The sequence below is a fragment of the Musa acuminata genome, chromosome BXJ1-8, assembly GCF_036884655.1.
Source record: "Musa acuminata AAA Group cultivar baxijiao chromosome BXJ1-8, Cavendish_Baxijiao_AAA, whole genome shotgun sequence".
NCBI classification, from domain to species: Eukaryota; Viridiplantae; Streptophyta; class Magnoliopsida; order Zingiberales; family Musaceae; genus Musa; species Musa acuminata.
Window position 1 is genome coordinate 37,456,940 of NC_088334.1, and position 21,383 is coordinate 37,478,322.

Here is a 21,383-nt window from a genome sequence, read left to right on the forward strand (position 1 = left end):
TTGCAATCACTCGACCATCCCTACTCGCGGCAATCAAACCAAGGCAACCACGACCACTGTAGCCACCGTCGTTTCCTCAACCAAATACAATCCCTCGGCATCACCAGTGCCTCCTTCCGCAGTGCGATAGAGACAAAGCAACGCTGCCTTCCATCCGCGCCGTCGCAGCCACTTTGTTGGGGATGGAGGAGCAAGGAGAAACAGAATACTACGATACGAGTAAAAAGAATCCTTTCGACTCAAGAAAACTGATGTAGTATTAAAAACAAGAGAATTGATAAGACACTTACAAGATACCAAATGCACACAGATTCTCTATCTTTCTCTGCTTGCTATCTCAATCTCACTCTCTATCTCTTTACCTTGCTACATGAACTACGATCCTACTTATAAGACCTAATGACAACCACCCTAACTACTAGATCACGAGGTGGTTAATGAAACCACCTTATAACTACTAGATCATGATTCAAGTGGTTATTGAAATCATCATGTAACCACTAGATCATGATAATAATCTAGATAGATAACTAGAATCAAATCTCAACACTCCCCCTTGATTCATAGTTTGCATACACCAATGCTTTCGAACTAGAAATGATTTGGTGAGGGTATCCGAATATCCGCAACTTGTTCATCCGTTCCACAATACTTCCTTGTTATGGCTCCACTTGCCTGAAGTACTCTTCCGATCATCTAAAGCTCCTGCACAATCACTATTAGTGAAACTAAATAATTTACATTTAAATTTTGTTTTGAACACCCGTTTTAACCCAATCGCTTTCTTTTCTTTCGGTAGATCCATTAGCTCCCAAGTTTCATTTTTCTTAATTGACTTGATTTCCTCCATTGCTTTTCTCCATTCCTCTTTTTTAACTGCTTCCTCAAAAGTTGTCGGATCTGAAATAAACAAAGCAAATGTTGAGTTATAAATTTCTATCAGTGATATGAAATTTCTTGGAGGGGTTTCATCTGAGGAATCCGAATTTGAACTGCTATTAGGTGAGGCTGACGATGAACTTATTGGAGCAGGATCTGTCACTTGATTCTGCGGAGTGTCTAGTTCTGCTGGAATCTGCATTTATGTTTCACCTTTATTGGTCTCCCAATTCCAACTTGCCCTTTCATCAAACATAACATTTCTGTTAATAATAACTTTGCCACTAACAGGGTTATATAATCGATATGCTTTAGATTGTAAAGAATAACCAATTAAAATGCATTTCTCTGATTTTTCATCAAGCTTGTGATGATTTTGTGAATTCACTAAAGCATAAGCAATACAACCAAAAATTCTTAGATGTCTAACACTTGGTTTCATACCATACCAAGCCTCAAAAGGAGTTCGATTCATAACAGCCTTTGTTGGTGAAATATTCAACAAATAAACTGCTGTTGCAACTGCTTCTGCCCAAAACTGATTTGGAAGATGTTTTCCTTTAAATAAACTTCTTGCCATTTCAACGACAGTCCGATTCTTATGCTCAGCTACACCATTTTGCTCCGGTGTATATGGTGCTGTCAATTCTCTGTGAATACCATTTTCTTCACAAAAAGAACTAAACTCATTAGATAAAAATTCACCACCTCTATCTGTCCGAAGTGTCTTAATATATCTATCACTTTGCCTTTCTACAAGTGCCTTGAATTTTCGAAAATTATCAAATGTTTCAGATTTCAATTTCAAAAAATATACCCAACTCATGCGACTATAATCATCCGTAAACAATAAAAAATATTGACTTCCACCGAATGATTTTGTATTCATAGGTCCACATAAATCAGCATGAATTAATTCAAGACAGTAAGATGCTCTCCATGCTTTTCCAATAGGAAATGGTTTTCTACTTTGTTTGCCATAAATACATCCTTCACATACATCAAGTGTATTAATCTTAGGCAATCCAAAAACCATTCCTTTTTGACTTAACAACCTTAAACCTTTAATGTTAAGGTGTCCATATCTTAAATGCCATAAACTAGACTCATTCTTTTGAGTTGTGATAAGTGCATGTCTTTCAATATTTGACACATCAAGTGGAAACATCTTATTTTGTGTCATGCAAACATTTACTATAATCAAACCAGATTTCTTATCTCTAATAGTGCATGAACCATCATCAAATATTACTGAATATCCATCATTTACTAATTGTCCAACACTCAACAAATTATGTGATAAAGTAGGAACAAAGAAAACATTATCAAGGTATTTTACCTTCCCTTGATTTGTCTTCACCTCAATTGTTCCTTTCCCTTCCACTTGGATTTGCTTGTTATCTCCAAGTCTAACATTCAACTTGTGAGTCTCATCAATATCTCTAAATATTGATTTTATGCCTGACATATGATTAGAACATCCACTATCCAAAAACCAAATATCATTTGAGATGTTATGAATTTGTGAATGAGTCATAAACAACTTACTACTTTCTTCATTTTTCTCCACATTGCTTGCTTGCTTTTCTCTTTTCCAGCAATCTGCCTTCATATGACCAAACTTTTTACAATAGTGACATTGAATTCCACTTTTATAATTTTGATCATAATTTGATTGCCCTTGTTCATCAAAGTGTCCTCTTCCTCTTCCATTTCCTCTACCATGAAATCCTCCTCTGCCACGTTCTCTTTCTGTTGATTTTTTGTCTTCTTTTGAAGTAGAAGACTCCTCCTTAATCTGAAATACTTTTTCTTCACTTTTTTCAAGTGATCTGTTTAACCTTACTTCATGTGCTTGCAAGGAACCCATTAGTTCATCAAATGAATAAGTAGATAAATCTTTTGATTCCTCAATTGCGGCAACAACATGATCAAATTTCGGAGTTAAACTTCTCAAAACTTTTGCAACAATTATATGATCAGGAAGATGTTCACCATAAGATTTCATTTGACTAACAATTTCAGTCACTCGAGAAAGAAAATCTTGCACCGATTCATTAATTTTCATGAACAAAATTTCAAACTCACGACGAAAGGTTTGAAGTTTTACTGTAATCACCCTTGATGAGCCTTGAAATTCATTTTGAAGTATCAACCAAGCTTGCTTTGAGGTTGTCGCTGCTGTAATTCTTGAGAAGATCGTCTCATGTACAGCTTGTTGAATGAAGAACAATGCTTTTGAGTCCTTCTTTCTATTCTCCCTCAGCCTGATTTCGTCATCTGGATCTGCATATTCATTCTCTATTAAGTCCCAAAGATCTTGAGACTTGAATAGAGTCTTCATCTTGATACTCCAAAATTCATAACTTTTGCCCGAGAAGATTGGGATAAGGGGTTGAGACATAGAATTACCGTTAAAAGCCATAATGCCCAGTTCAGATTGAAACTAGGCTCTGATACCACAAATGTTGGGGATGGAGGAGCAAGGAGAAACAGAATACTACGATACGAGTAAAAAGAATCCTTTCGACTCAAGAAAACTGATGTAGTATTAAAAACAGGAGAATTGATAAGACACTTACAAGATACCAAATGCACACAGATTCTCTATCTTTCTCTACTTGCTATCTCAATCTCACTCTCTATCTCTATACCTTGCTACATGAACTACGGTCCTATTTATAAGACCTAATGACAACCACCCTAACTACTAGATCACGAGGTGGTTAATGAAACCACCTTATAACTACTAGATCATGATTCAAGTGGTTATTGAAATCATCATGTAACCACTAGATCATGATAATAATCTAGATAGATAACTAGAATCAAATCTCAACACACTTGCAACGGTGAACCCTTGGCGACGTTGCCCCAACTGCACCATCACCGCAGCCTCAACCCCGCTACTCGATGATCACCCCTTGGGCCGCAGTAGCTGCAGCCACATCGACGTAGTCGCCTTCCAGCCCCGGCGCTCTCACCCCACACAACGATAGAAATAGGGTAGCAACTCTTCCTCCAACACAGTGACCGCAACACTACCCTCGGCGTCCACCTCCTCGGCAGCTTCGCATTGATAGTGCTGATGCCCTTGACCGATATAAAAAACAGGAGTTGAAAACCCAGATTTGTTGTCTTGCGCAATGGTCACCGATAACTCAGTGAAAGCACAAATGGAAGCATGGAAAATCAGAATTAAGAACCGATTGCAAGAAACACTTAATGATTTCAAAAAGAGCCTATTGGAGAGCCTCAACAAATTTCAACATGATGGGAGCTCAAGTTCTACGTTGAACAGATTGGGAGGTATAGGAAAAGGGCCCCAGGATGGTGACACACACTACTCACGCATTAGGGTAGAATTTTCACGATGGGAAGATTGGGATCCGACTAGTTGGATCTCTAAGGCGAAAAAAATTTTTCGTTTTCACATAACCCTAAAAGAATCTAAAGTAGAAGTGGCCTCAATCCAGCTCGATGAAGATGCAATCCAGTGATCGATTGGTATGAAACTTTCCACGGAGTTCCTTCATGGGAGTAGTTTAAAAGAGGGTTTCTTGTTTGTTTTGGCCCATCCAAATATGAGAATGTTGATTGCCAGCTCGCCAACATTTGTCAGACTTCTACAGTATTAGAATATCATAGTAGGTTTGAAAGATTATTAAATCAAGCTAGAGATTAATCATACTGCTAACTTCTGGGTACATTTATTGAAGGGCTTATTCTAGAGATCCGGTGTGAAGTTAAGGCTCGTCAACCCCACACTATGATAGTTGCGATCTCATCTGCATATCTACATGAGAAAAAAATTAGTAAGGAAAGATCAGCAAAGGGTTTGTACTATGATGAAAAGTGGAGTATGGAGCACCGATGTAAACAAAGGCAATTTCTGATGATTGAACCAATCGGAAAGGAACCAAAAACTAAGAATGTGGACTCCGATCATGAAGGTATAAATTCTAATGAAGATGTTGGACCTACCATATATACAATGCATGCATTAGCCGACTACTCTAACCCGCAAATTATGAAAGTTGGCAGAACTCTAGAACATCAACCTGTTATAGTATTGATTGATACTGGTAGCACTAATAATTTTATGGACAGTGAGACTATTGACCGATTGGCCCACCACATTGAAGGCTATGACATATTCGAAGTAAAGATCGCTGATGAATGAATTTTAACTTGTGATAGCAAATACTCAAAGATAAAATTGATTATACAAGGCCAAGAGTTTCTTGCAACAATTACTACACTAAAAAACTAACCTGTTGCTTACACTGTCAAAAAGTGGAGACCATACTTGATCAACGGATTGTGATGCATTGCAGATAGCCTATAACTGAAGTGCTCCTCGAGTTTAATGCTGCTCAGCCTTGAGGACAAGGCTAATTTGAAGAGGGAGGAATTGTTAGGACTCTTTTTATGAGCTTTTGAATAATGTTTATTGAGTCTGTTTAGTTCAATTAGAGGTAGAGGTTTATTTAATATTTATTTATTATTAAGAGTCCATGGTGGATTCTAGGTGGAACTTTATAAATAATGGTGTAACTATTTTTTTTGGGAATCAATCAATCAGTTAATAAATGAAATGTTAATTCCACTCTGTGGACAAACCCTAGGAGGTCGATCCCCTCGAAGCGATCAAGAAGGCTGATCCCCTCGAAACGATCAAGGAGGCCGATCCCCTCGAAGTGATCATTATCATTCCCTTTTCTCCCCTTTCTTTTACGATAAGGTTTTAGAGTCTTATTATTTGGTGTCAGAGCCTTATCATTTCTTTCATTTCTTTTACGATAAGACTTTTGGGTCTTATCAATTGGTATCAGAGCATTTTAGGGTCTTATCATTTGGTATCAAAATATTTTACGATAAGACTTTATGGTCTTATCAATCTTATCGATTTGGATTGTTAGCGGGAACTGAACGAGATGAAGGCGGTTCAATTCGTGAGATGTAGGCCAAGGTCGAGAAAGAGATGGGCGCCGTTCGAGATCCGATCTCCTCTTCGCTTTTAGGGTTTCACCCTTTTTCTTTTACTAGATGACTTCTAGGGTTTAGTTGATGATATGTTTGATCGACATTGTCATAAAGCGGGATTGATGGATCAGGCAGAAACCGAACTCTCTTGTAGGGAACTATAAGAATGTCGAAAGGGATTTACTGTCGTCTTCTTTGATCAGGTGATCTGATGCTTCTTATTTCTTGTTTCAGGTGATGAGATGCCTGATCGACATTATCATAAAGCATGCCCGGTGCATCAGGGTGCCTTCTATTGTAGGGTATGATGAACTATCCCCTTGAGTTCAAGGCACTTACCACATGTGGAGAACAATTTCCAGTTTTCTTCTCAAATACTTATTGGCACATCCTGGCCCAATGGGCTCACAGACCCAATGTGTTGGAAATTGTGAGCCTTAAATTACATGGCCTGAAAATTTTAAGCCAAATTACTATACAGACTCAGTAAAGCCTTATATACAATTCCAATTCATCCTATATGCGATCGATCTGGTGGCCATGCAAAATATTCGTATTTGTTAGCAGTTTGTTTGTTATTGTTCTTTATGGTGATTTTGCAAACTAACATTGTTTTGTTGTTTTGGCTATAAAATGATTTGGTACTAAGAGTTTTATGTTTAGGTATGATCAAAGACATGTTGATTTCTTTCTGCTTGGGTATTTGTTCCTGTATGAATTTTATGAACTTTGATCCATCGAGTCTGGAAGCTACTCTTTGTTTTGAAAAATGATAATGATTTGATGCTGCAGCATACTCGAAAGATGGTAAATTTTGATAGGCTGCTGGGGTTGGTAAAAACGATGTTGAATGACCATACAAACATGATATGGATCATGATTCCTTTCTGTTTGAGGTCAATTGGCTAGAATAAGTAATAAGCTGGACCAATAGTGAGTTGGATGGAAGAATGACTACCCTATGTGGTTTGGGATGGCGCCTAGCAGCTTTGGCACAAGTGTTCGTATCAAGGGCTGGATCAGTGAGACTTTAATGGGAAAAGGTTTCAGATAATTTCATCATTTTCTTCTTCATTACCCAAGAAGAATATATGGCTATAAAATCACTATTAAGGTTCAGATGGTCTTAAAGCCTGATACCCTGCACCCCCCTTCTATCCCCTCATACTTGTTTTTGTTCATCATCCAGAAGAGGGAAGATTTTGTTTTTCCAAATTAGTGTGTCACAAACTTCACTTGCCATTGGGCAAACCAGATTAAGAATATTTTTGGGGAGAAGAAAAATAAAGAGCTACTTGATAATCCTATTAGTTATCTTATTCTTTAGACAATATCACATGAGGATGAGATGAGGATGAGAGTTGAGAGGTTAATTGAACAATAATGGTGCCTCTGGAGAATTATTTAATGTTGGGATACAAGTTAAATGTCAAGTAAAATTAGTGGCAGTGGCATTTCTCTCACCTGTAAATAAATCAGGTAAAGAATTTTATTAGATGCGATGAAAGAAAATTTAAGACTGACTTTCTACGAGTCTTTCTCTTTCTTCAACTTATTTTTTTACCATATGATATACATTGTGTAAGAAATCACTGAAACCAATCTGTGTTTCTAAATTATTATAATAGAAACACAATAAAAACTAATGCGGAAACAAAATAGCGTACCTCCAGCCATTGTCGCCAAGAATTTCTACAGAGGTTTCTTCTTGAATTTTGGTACTTCTCGGTTCAGAACTCTCACTTTAAATGGTGTAGGAAAGCCTTTTGCTTCAAAGAGATGATTGAGCCCAGGGACCAAAATCCTCATATATATAGATATTCTCCCATCAAGAACATTTATTATCATCAATTCATAACGTTCAAGAATTAATTCAAATTTGTAACGTTTGGACCATAATGAAGAACTTTAATGATATTAAATATTTAATTTAATAATAACAGTTTCATGTATAAAGAATAAAAAACTGAAATCATTTAAACCATAGTTAATGAAGAAATTAATGATAATGAATTATGAATCTTAATGAGAATGATTATATTATTATTAAATATAATATTTAATAATAAGGGTTACATTCTTTCACTTGGTCCATACGTTTATCTTAATAATTTGAATTAATCTTTCTTGAACAACTTTTTTAAGAAATAAATACACGAATCATAGCGATAAGTCCTCTAAGAACGAGTATTATCATCCATGTATCACGATGTATTTAGTTTATTAATCTTAATATGGTAATATTACTTAATGAATAAACCTTATGTTTATTCTTGGTCCAGTAACAATATATTTTCTCAAAATAATGTGCACATGAAAAAATTTCATAATATATAAGAGTTTTAATATCATTACAAAGTGGAATCAAGTCTCATTTTCTTTACATGATCCTTGAATTTCAGAGGTGGCATGCCTTTAGTCAAAGGATCAGCAATCATCAATTCAGTGCTAATATGCTCAATGACCACTTTCTTTTCCTTTACACGTTCTCTTATGGCTAAATACTTAATGTCGATATGTTTACTTCGACTTCGACTTTTATTATTTTTAGCCATAAAGATAGCAGCTGAATTGTCATAGAAAATTCTTAATGGCTTAGAAATAGAATCCATGATTCTAAGCCCAGAAATGAAACTCTTAATCCATACACCATGTGAAGTAGCCTCAAAACAGGAGACAAACTCAACTTCCATAGTAGAAGTAGTAGTCAAGGTCTGCTTAGCGCTTCTCCAAGAAATAGCTCCACCGGCCATCATAAAAATATATCCTGATGTTGATTTATGAGAATCAACACAACCGGCGAAGTCTGAATCTGAGTAACCAATCACATCCAGATTGTCTGTATGTCTATATATAAGCATGTAATCTTTGGTTCCTTGTAGATACCTCATCACTTTCTTTGCAGCTCTCTAGTGGTTCATACTTGGATTACTCTGATATCGACCTAGCATCCCTACAATAAATGCAATATCAGGTCTAGTCCTGAGCATACATAAGGCTTCCTACGACAGAAGGATATGAGATGTTTTTCATTGATTCCCTTTCAAAGTTGTTCTTTGGGCATTGGTTCAAATTGAATCTATCACCTTTTACTATGGGAGCAACACTTTGTCACGGACTTAGCTGGTTTTGCCTAAGTCGTGCGACACCCTTGCGTGTCCGTCCGCAAAGGTCAGCCTCCCCGAAGCCTCCCATTGTCCCTTAGGACCAACAAAAGAGAGAACGGGTTAGAGAGAATGCCTCAATCGGGATCCACAAGCAAACATCTCTGAAAAACACTTCATAGACAATGCAAATTACAAACAGACTTTACAAGCTCTGAACAGTGGCACAACAAAGGGTAAAATGGTCTATTATAGACCAAAAATCTCTCGCACGTGTCCACATGACACAACCTTTATTTACAAGCCTAAAGAGGCCACCACCCAACTAAAATGGGACTATTAAGCCTTCGGCCGCCCCTCTACATGCTGTACAATGCATGAACATGCCAAAAGACATGGACATACATAAGCATTACATCAAACACCCTGTTTCGAAGTTTGTCCGTGACATTCTCCCCCACTTATTCCTTCGACGTCCTGGTTAAAGCCTTTGTCGACACTGCAACTCCTCGCCTTTGCTGAGTCTTCAATCTTCTGCTCCAGCTACAATGTGCCTCTTGGCTCCCAGCTGCTCTCCGTTGCTGTTTTTGAGTAGTCGAGCCTTTGATCCGCCATGCTGCTTCAATTCACCAATGACTCTGACTCTGGTGTGGGGTTGGTTGAGTTGTGTTTATCATTGTTGATTCCTGCGGATCCCCCAGATGAAGGAAAAGACCATCCTTACTGCGCTAGTCTCTCAAATTCCTCATGCTGCTTGAATTGGGTGGATGCTTGTTGGAGCTTTAACGAGCATCGTCTCGCAAACTTTTGAAGTTTTGGGTCCTTCCTCCATAAAATTTGCTCATTAACTCTTCTTTCACTTAGTTGTCACATCCAAGTAGGTTCGCATCACTTCCGCTTTCGATTGGCATTTCGTTGGGAAATGAAGCGGACAATCTACTCTCAGTAGCACTGATCACCGTTGGTGAGGATTTGACAACTATTGTCTTCCATTATCTCCGAAGGGTCTTTGAACTTGTGTAGAGCTCCTCTGCTGGATAACTAAGAGAATTGGGGTACTCGGTTTCGCCCATACTCTTAAGGGTTGAGAAGGCAAAGGTTATTTGACTTCGCCCGCCTCCTCGAGGTTGCACTCCATGCATCGAGCTGGTTACTAGCCTTCGCCTGCTCTTTGCTCACACTTCTGAAGCACTTGAAGTGTTTGCACTCCTTGCGTTGAGTTAGTTACTATGATTCACCTTCTCAATGCCATCGAACTCTTGGAATGCAGGAAGTTTTCACCCCAACTTGGAGTAGTTCTCTCATAGGTTTGGTCGCTTCTGGGATTGTACCATATTCTCCATCAACACTGCCGCCTACTCCACTGAGTAGCAAAGGTATAGCACCGCGTATTGCCTGCTTCGTTCCTTGGTTATGCACTCTTGCATGACCCGAAGTCCTTCACTTTCGGCTATCTTGATGAGAAGCACATTGACACCGGTCTTACTAAGTTCTTCGGCCTCTGCCCTTCAGCCTTGTCTCGGTACTTAGAGATTGTCTCTGCATTCTCCACCTCCTCGGCCCCTTTCACGACCAAGCGCTCTCCCTCATGAGAGCAAGGGATCAATGACTTTCACGGAAGTCCCGCCTCTGCGGTACCATGGCGCTGCCATGCCCATGGCCCTACTATCTGTCGCCTCGCGTCTGCATCCCTTTTCTTCATGATCAGTAGATATGTCTCCGTGGCACTCCTCTGAGTCCACTTCCATTCTAACCGATGCCTGATTTTGGGTAGTTAAGTCCCTCTAGACTTATCGTCGCTTCCTCGCCCCTTTTGACCCTTTGCTTCAACACCTCTGTGTTCTCCAAGCAGTCCATTTGGTCGATGGAAAGACAGATTGCAACTCCGAAGTCCTTCACTTTTGGCTATCTTGATGAGAAGCACATTGACACCGGTCTTACGAAGTTCTTCGACCTCTGCCCTTTAGCCTTGTCTCGGTACTTGGAGATTGCCTCTGCATTCTCCACCTCCTCGGCCCCTTTCACGACCAAGCGCTCTCCCTCATGAGAGCAAGGGATCAATGACTTTCACGGAAGTCCCGCCTCTACGGTACCATGGCGCTGCCATGCCCATGGCCCTACTATCCGTCGCCTCGCATCTGCATCCCTTTTCTTCACGATCAGTAGATATGTCTCCGTGGCACTCATCTGAGTCCACCTCCATTCTAACTGATGCCTGATTTTGGGTAGTTAAGTCCCTCTGGACTTGTTGTCGCTTCCTCGCCCCTTTCGACCCCCTACTTCAACACCTCTGTGTTCTCCAAGCAGTCCATTTGGTCGATGGAAAGACAGACTGCAACTCCCATGCATGGCCTCTGCCATCATGTTGTAGGGTTTGCACCGATTCTGTTCTCCTTAGCTTCCTTGGTAGCAACGTTCGCTTACTCGGCCTTGTCCTCTGACTTGCCGGGCTACCTTAAGCGAATATGAGTTTTGGAGTAGTCCAACTCTCCAGCTGCTTCGATCATACCTCTGCATGATCAAGTCCCTCCCATGGAACTCACTGGTACTTGCATTCGAACTTTTCCCTTGGTGGAACATAGCCCCCATATGCTGATGACCAAGGTTTTCATCCGATGCAAAATTCGATGCACGCCCGGAAGACCCGCCTCTGCGGTACCATAGCCTTCACTCATTGAATCCATAGCCCTTCTTGCCGTCGTGTTGTTCACTGAAGTGGAGCTTCCAGTAGCTCCCGATCATACCTCCATATGATCAAGTCCCTCCCGGGACTCAGTCGTGTGTGTCGCATTGCCACGAACTGTTCCACCACGATCCGCTACACCATGTCGCCTCCTGGTGACATCTCCATTACATTCTGATCATTGTGGAATAAACTCGAATTGTGAACCCTCCATGTGTGGCCTTTGACAATACATCGCAGGGTCTCTTCCACCTTCGATTTTGTTCGCTCCTTTGGCAATCGACCTTCATCCACCCACTCTTGGGTCACACCTAGATGAAGCACCGCTCTAGGACAGTCCGTCGCCTAGTAGCTCCCGAAGTCCACCGACTTCACTGTAATTTGTGCACCATTGTCTGGATCCTGGGCCTCTGCCCCTACTAGCACAATCTCCGCTGCTCACCGCTTCCTTCATGGCAACTTGAATGGCAACACTGTAGCATATTCTTCAAGAGTACCCGCCTCTGCGTCCTCTTGCCCCGTGCTAAGGCCTTCTGAACCCAACTTCGTCTCCACAAATTGAGTCGCCTTAGTTCCTCCATCAAATGCTTTTCCGAGATATGGTGCATGTGCCTAGAAGCTCCCTTCTTCTTCGACACCATGCAAGATGAGTCCGCTCCATCAGAATGAAGGACCCATGGAACAACATGATCCTACTCTTACCTCTGCAAGAGTTCATGTCCTTGACCTCTGTCTAAGGAAAGCACTGTGCCTCTTCTCCATGTTCCAACTTCTATGCTGGCTCCTTTCATGCGGCTTGAGTACTTCGCCAAGTTACACCCAAGTTGCTCCGCTCCTCGTTTTTGCATTGAGTCGATGGTGGCCCTCGCGCCCACCATTCCACGGGTCAGCCCTTCCTTGAGTCCGATCTCCATATCGACTCCAAGTGTGCCTTCATTTAAGTTGCTTTGGGTCGCTCCCCCACTTGATCTCGCAATGCATCCACCAATGCATTCTCTCAAGCGAGATCATGCAACGACTCCTCGCCGCTTGCTCAGTCCATCGAGCTTCGTGGAGTTGTTGTTTGTTGAGGTACTCCTCATCAACATGTGAGGTCCGTCTCACATGATTCTCCCTCTGGAGAGCTGAGACTTATCCCTCCTGGATAACTGTCCCATTGGAGCAACATCTCTCTTCGTTTCGGAGACCACCATCCCCTTGGACTACTCCGATCTGCTGAACAAACTGTGCATTGTTCTGCCTCCTGCAAACGCACTTGCTAGATTGCGACTCCCCGTCAATACAGTCCCCGCTGCACCCCTCAAGGCCTAGCAACATGCTGAACTCCTTGCACACTTCAGCCTCCTACGGACGTATCCTTCACATGCCGAAGAGAAAGTTTCAATGCTCCATGGCGCCGAGTTTTGGTCGCCTTGGGATGGCCACGAACATTCCATCGTCCGCATACAAACCCATGCATGAGTATCGAATTCTTTGAGTTAGCAATTCCCCTCACCTCTGTGAGCTTTGCACAACTCTTTCGATCGCTGAACAACTCATTCCACCTTGTATGGTCTTATCCTTTACCAAGCGCCTCGCTTGCCTTGAGCACCATCAAGTATAGTTGTCAACGTTGAGCCGCAGCTCAAACTCAGCCATCCCAACCTTTGTGCGCTCCAAATTCTTTCAAGCTTGCCTGTTCTCATGGTGCCTCTTGCGCGAAGGGTTGGCCATTCCTCTGAATTCCAATGTCAGATGCCCGCTCCTCCGAGCAACTCCTTTTCCCTACATCTCCATGCCCGTTTTCCCCTAAACGGTCACGCGTGTGCTGACTGCCCTCAACGCAGCCCCGCTAGGTCCCCCACGTTTGCATGCTAAGTGTTTCTATGAGTGCTTGTCCCGCTCTGATACCATCTGTCACGGACTTAGCTGGTTTTGCCTAAGTCGTGCGGCACCCTTGCGTGTCCGTCCGCAAAGGTCAGCCTCCCCGAAGCCTCCCATTGTCCCTTAGGACCAACAAAAGAGAGAACGGGTTAGAGAGAATGCCTCAATCGGGATCCACAAGCAAATATCTCTGAAAAACACTTCATAGACAATGCAAATTACAAACAGACTTTACAAGCTCTAAACAGTGGCACAACAAAGGGTAAAATGGTCCATTACAGACCAAAAATCTCTCGCACGTGTCCACATGATACAACCTTTATTTACAAGCCTAAAGAGGCCACCACCCAACTAAAATGGGACTATTAAGCCTTCGGCCGCCCCTCTACATGTTGTACAAGGCATGAACATGCCAAAAGACATGGACATACATAAGCATTACATCAAATACCCTGTTTCGAAGTTTGTCCGTGACAACTTGGTGAATAAACTTTCATCCGAAATCTTTCTAGAAGTTTATCAATATAGGTTTCTTGTGATAGACCTAAAATACCTCGAGGTCTATCTCTATGGATCTTAATGCCAATGACATAAGATGCATCACCCATATCCTTCATATCAAAATTTTTAGAAAGGAATTATTTCACCTCATGAAGCAAACCCTTATCGTTGGTTGCAAGCAAAATATCATCTACGTATAAAGCAAGGAAACATATTTTACTCCCACTAACCTTCTGGTATATGCATTAATCCATGGGATTTTCAACAAATTTGAATGAAGAAATCACTTCATGAAATTTAAAATACCATTGGCGGGAGGCTTGTTTTAAGCCGTATATAGACTTTCTAAGCTTGCAAACCAAGTGTTCACCAACACTAGAGGAGAAACCTTCAAGTTGTTTCATATAAACCTCTTCCTCTAGATCTCCATTAAGAAATACCGTTTTCACATCCATTTGTTGCAATTCAAGGTCAAAATGAGCAACTAATGCCAAAATTATACATAGAGAATCTTTCTTAGATACAGGAGAAAATGTCTCCGTATAATCGATTCCCTCTTTTTGAGTAAATCCCTTTGCAACAAGTCTTGCCTTATATATCTCAATGTTGCCTAACGAATCTTTCTTAGTTTTAAAGACCCATTTGCAACCAATAGCCTTTGCTTTATTAGGCAACTCTACAAGATCCCAGACTTCATTGCTCATTATGGAATTCATCTCTTCTTTCATGGTATCATGCCACAAATTTGACTCTTTGCAACTCATGGCTTGTGAAAATATTTCAGGATCATTTTTGGCTCCAATATTATAATCAGATTCTTATAGATATACAACATAATCGCTAGGAATTGTTGATCTTTTATTTCTAGTAGATCTTCTTAATGTTGTACCAATGGTTCCTTAAGGAACTTGTGGTTCAACTAGTTGTTCAGGAGCTTGTTGTAATTCCTGAACTGCTTAATCTATTAGAATACTATCAACAACTTGTGGAATTTCAATGATTAGTTGTTCAGCACTAGTTTGTACTTGAGGAGTGCTATGAACTATAACCAATCTGTCATTTGATGTGGAAGGTTAAGATTCTATATGACCATGTGAGGAAACTATATTCCTAAAATGATCACTCCTACTAATCACATCATCCTCAAGAAATTTAGCGTTTCTTGATTCCACAATCCTAGTTGTGTGAGATGGACAATAGAATCTGTAACCTTTGGACTTTTCGGCATATCCAATGAAATACCCACTAATAGTCCTCGGGTCCAATTTCTTCTCTTATAGATTATATATCCTGACTTCAGACAGACATCCCCAAACGCGTATATGTCGCAAACTCGGTTTCCAACCTTTCCATAATTCAAATGGCGTCTTTTGGATAGCCTTGGTTGGAACTCGGTTTAATATATACACAGCCGTCTTTAGTGCTTCAGTCCACAAGAACTTAGGAAGACTGGAGTTGCTAAGCATACTCCGCACCATGTCTAATAATGTTCAGTTTCTTCTTTTTGCAACACCATTCTAGTCTAGAGAACCAGGCATAGTGTATTGGGCAATAATCCCATGTTCTTGAAGAAACTTAGCAAAAGGACCAGGTGCTTGTCCATTTTCAGTATATCTACCATAATATTCTCCACCCCTATTTGATCTCACAATTTTAATTTGCTTATCACATTGGTTCTAAACTTCAGCCTTAAAGACTTTGAAGGCATCCAATGCTTCATTTTTGTTATGAAGCAAATATATATACATATATCGTAAGTAATCATCTATAAAGGAGATGAAGTATTTCTGACCATGTATGTCCATGTTTGGACAACATATATTAGTATGAATTATCTCTAATAAGTCTGAACTTCTATTAGTACCCTTTTTGGACTTATTGGTCTGCTTTCCCTTAATACAGTCCACACAAGTCTTAAAATTAGTAAAATCAAGAGTACTAAGTACTCCATCTTTAACTAATCTTTTAATTCTCTCTATGGAGATATGTCCTAATCTTCGATGCCATAATATAGAGGAGTCCTCATTAATATTACACCTCTTAATGCTAGCGTGAACATGCATTGAACTTTGAGTATTATCATTTTGTAATAAAATACGGTAAAGACCATCAGACAAAATACCATTCCCAACACAATCAGATTTATGTAATAAACGAAATGATGTGTCTTTAAAATTAAAGGAATACCCAAATGGTACGAAACATAAATTAAGTTTTGTGAGAAACTTAGTACATAAAAGGTTCTTTCCAATTTTAAAACAAAACCACTACTTAAAGTTAAAATGCATGTTTCAATTGCCTCCACATGTGAGCCCATCTTATTTCCTGATAAGATGCTTTGCTCACTTCCCACTGGCTTCCTTAGGTTTTGCATACCCTGCAAAGAGTTTACAATATGAATTGTTGATCTAGAGTCAATCCACCAGGTGTTAATATTAACATTGACCATATTAGATTCATAACATACAGAGGTTGGTTTACCTTTCTTTTCAAGTCATTATTGGAATTTCATGCATTCCTTCTTCATGTGTCCCTTTCTTTTACAAAAGAAATACCTTGCTTCTTTCTTGATATCAGCTTGGGGTGGTATTTTACCTTTTCCCTACTGATGAGCTTTCTAATTGGCTTGATGTTTGTCAGTTTTGTTTTTCCCTCGAGTGGTTACTACCAATGTACTCTCACCCAATTCCATCCCTAGCATCTCTTCTTCTTGAACACACATGGTCATTAATTCATCGATTGACCATTTATCCTTATGTGTATTGTATGAAATTTTAAAAGGACCATATTGAGGTGGAAGGGTGTTCAGAATATAGTGCACCATGAAGGATTCTGACATATTAACCTCAAGTTTCTTAAGTTGAGCCACAATATCTCGCATTTGCATTATGTGCTCACGCACACCCTTTATGTTGGTGAGTCTAAGGGATGAGAATTTCATTATTAGGGTACTTGCTAGTGCCTTATCTGAAGTGACGAATTGTTCATCAATAGCTTTTAGCAAGTCTCGGACATTTTCATGCTGGTCAACATAACTACGTATGCCAGCAGTCATCTTAGTTTTGATAAATATCACGCTGAGCCGATTGGATCGCTCCCATCGCTCATATAACGTGATCTCAGTTGGAGTGCTGGTATTAGTGACTATAGGTGGTTCGTCTTTCCTAATAGCATAATCGATATCCATCCACCCTAAATAGAGGAGAACCCTCTCATTCCATATCTTATAGTTATCACCATTAAGTTCAGGAATATCACATCGAATATCAAAGAAATTAACAGTTTGAGAAACTGCATAAAATCAAATATGCTTATGTCAAAATTTGAAGCTTAATAGACTAAATTTAATGTTTTACCAATGTGAAACATGCCAAAAAATATGAATCACATGACATAAAAATTGCTTGTGGGCTAAATTCTTAATTCAAATAGATTCATATGGTCTTTATGATAAAACTATCAAATTATATTCTGATTCATAATCCCTGTGGGTAAATTATGAAAATAATCTGATACTTTATCCTAATTAATTATATTAAATATAATAAAAGATCCTATGGGATAACAATTATTATACGAAATATAATCAATCACAATATGATATCTAATTACTTATGTGATCCTTATTTTAACTTTATATATAATTTTAATTAATTAAGGATGCTATGGCTAATTCTTAATTAATTAAGATTATATGGATCACTAAACATTTTAAACTAAAAAAATTGCTAATAAGCATAATTTAATATAACTAAATATGCATACATAATATGAGCATTTTACCAACTAAAATGTTGAAAATGATATTTCTTCATGATTTTCAATAAAATATATCAAGAAGTTTCCAAGAAGAAATCAAAATCAAATCATTTTCATGGCATAAAAAATGAAAACTTTTTCGTATCAAGGTAGTGGTCAAAAGGCTATGATACCAAATGTAAGAAATCACTGAAACCAACTTGTGTTTCTAAATCATTATAATAGAAACACAATAAAAACTAATGCGGAAACAAAATATCGTACCTCCAGCTATTGTCGCTAAGAATTTCTACAAAGGTTTCTTCTTGAACTTTGGTACTTCTCGGCTTAGAATTCTCACTTAGATGGTGTAGGAAAGTCTTTCGCTTCAAAAAGATGATTGAGCCCAAGGACCAAAATCCTCATATATATAGATGTTCTCCCATCAAGAACATTTATTATCACCAATTCATAACGTTCAAGAATTAATTCAAATTTGTAATGTTTGGACCATAATGAAGAACTTTAATGATATTAAATATTTAATTTAATAATAATAGTTTCATGTATAAAGAATAAAAAACTGAAATCATTTAAACCATAGTTAATGAAGAAATTCATGATAATGAATTATGAATCTTAATGAGAATGATTACATTATTATTAAATATAATATTTAATAATAACGGTTACACATTGTTCATGTTCATAAGATTTGATATAGTCTTACTCTAGTTGTCAGTGACCTAATGTAACCCTCCACCCATTTTATCTGAGCTTGTGATCGGCATTGACGGTATTATCGAAAGTAGGATAAGGCTTGAAACAAATATATCTGAAAATCAAATTAGTTTATGCCTGAAGCTATTTATTTATTAAGATAATTAATAAAAAAGCATAGTGAGAAAAAGAAAGATTTGTATATAGTTTTAATTGACTTAGAGAAAACATAGGGTTCTTACATATTTATTATAGTGGATTTTAGAAAAAAAAAATCCACTAATTATATTGATGTTATTAAAATGATGTATGATAATATACTTACTAGTGTTAGAATTATAGAGAATGTGTCTAATGAGTTTCCTATTAGTATAGGATTACACTGAGAGTCTATATTAAGTCTCCATATTTTCACACTGATAATGGATGAATTTACTAGTTACTTACATGATAGACTTCCCTAGTGTATATTATTTGCTAATGATGTTGTCTTAGTTGATGAGAGTTTAAGTAAAATTAATTATTAACTTGATTCTAGAGGCAAGCCTTAAAAACTAAATGTTTTAGATTAAGTAGGACTAAAATTGAATATATAAAATGTGATTTTAGTGAGTCTAGAAATATACAAGAGAATATAGTTAAATTAGATGGACAAAAAGTTCATTTAAGTAAAAGTTTTAGATATCTTGAATCAATTATTCAATCAGATTGAGAGATCGATGAAGATCTTTTCTTACAGTAGAAACAGAATGGTTAAGATGGCAAGGGGCATTAGGAGTCTTGCATGATCATCGAATAACTTTAAGATTAATAGAAAAATTTTATAAGACAATTGTAAGGCCAACGATATTTTATGTATATGTGTGTCGTACTGTTAAAAAGAATATATACAAAAAGTTTATGTTATCGAAATGAGAATGTTGAGATGGATGTATGGAATTACTAGGAAAGATAGGAAAAGAAATACGTGAACAATTAGGTATCGCTTCGATAGAAGATAAGATGAGAGAAAATCATTTAAGATGATATTAGTATGTGCTGAGGAGACCTTCGGATGCGATAGTCAGAAGAGGTAAAATAATTAATAATAGTGATACTAATAGAGGTAAAGAAAGACATAAAAATACCTTAATAGAAATTATAAATAAAGACTTAACTACTCAAAGCTTTATTAAATATTTAGCTTTTTGCATATCTTAACGGCCTATATAGTCGATAAAGATTTATATAGCCATAAAAAATTAGTTAAAACTTATGATTTTATTATTGTTATTGTTATATGATACGTATTGTTGACGAGTTTGTGCATGATGAAGGCAAAGAGGATTAGATAGTTGCAGTAGGGTAATGCCATTTGTTGAACCCCACAAAAATTGGTGTACAAAGCCAAAGTACTCGACTTAAGAGTTAATGTCAGCGATGATCTTACTATAGAACTTTGGAGAAGTAACCAAGTCTTTCAATTACTTTTATCGGACATGTTTTTGTGTTTTTCAAATAAAAACTGCCAACGTAAACATGCCTAATCTTATCGAAGTTTGGAATCACCAAGAAGTTTCATGTATCTATCATGGAAAAGGAGGCTTTCACAATGAGTGATTGCTGGGGTATGAATTTTAAGAGCTGCACCGTGTTAAGTTTTTCTAATGTCGATTTATGTCAAAATGGTATCTTGTATCTTTCTTACTCCTGCCGAACTTGGTATAATTATATTTCTGTTATTCTATCCTCTTATGTATCAGCCATAGGTGTTAGCCTTTAAAATTATTGCTTTGGAATATGTGGTTGTTTCTCGGTGAGTATAGTTTGTTAGTTTGTTTTTCTAATGTCGATTTATGTCAACATGGTTGCTTGTATCTTTCTTACTCCTGCCAATTAGATTTGTGTTATTCTGTCCTCTTCTTTAACAGCCACAGGTGTCAGCTTTGGCATATTGTGGTTGTTTGTTGGTGACTATAGTTTGTCAGTTTGTTTAGGTTCTCTCAAACGTATGTCTTTTATGTACACTTCAATTAATCTAACAGCAGCAACTTGAGTAAGCATGGGCCCGTTTTGGTTAATCACCTGATGTCTTATTATCTGCTGGGCATGCCATTTTAGTTTGTCCCGTATTTTTAAATATTCATCTCATCAATAATATCATCACAAAAATTATTTTTTAAATTAAGTCAAAAATATTATTATTTTAGAGAAAAAATTGATTTGATGTAATTATAATTTTTTTCTTTTGTATTTGAACCTATAATAAGGACTAGAATATTATAATGCATCATTAGTTCCCTTCGTGATGCAAAGGTCATTATTGTTTCCGATATCTTCATTTTGAAAGTTTGCACTTTGAATGAAGTTGGTGGTTCTTTTTATCCTATTATCTTGTCATTATTATTATTTTCTTTATATCTTTTTAAACCTTTATTGTAAAAAAAAAAAATCAGTTGTTACTCTACCTACATTAACTTTCGTCCTAAATAATCAAGTTAAACCGTTTTAAATACTGAAAATATTAGATTGTTTGAGTTAAGAAATTAGGTAGGAATATAAATTTTTTTATTTCTTTAGCATCATAATGTGTTTCTAAAGTTTACTAATGTAATTTAGAGATTCAAAGTAGTAGGCAATTTCATTGTTAACAGAGATTATTAGAGTGCTCTCATTTTTTAAAAATTTTTGAAAGCATCTTTTTCTTGTCAATAGATGATTTTACTTTTATTTTCATTGCACCAATCATCTATGCCTTCACCCTTAGTCATTACCATGCATAGGCCTCCTCATTCTTCGCTTGCTATCTTTGCTCCACCCTTCTCTATCATTGTTGTCTACGTTGTCACACCCCCTTGTTGGTTGCCTCCACACATGGGCCTCCCTTTCTCAATCGTTGTCGAAAGTGATTTGCGTGCTCTTGCTCGCAA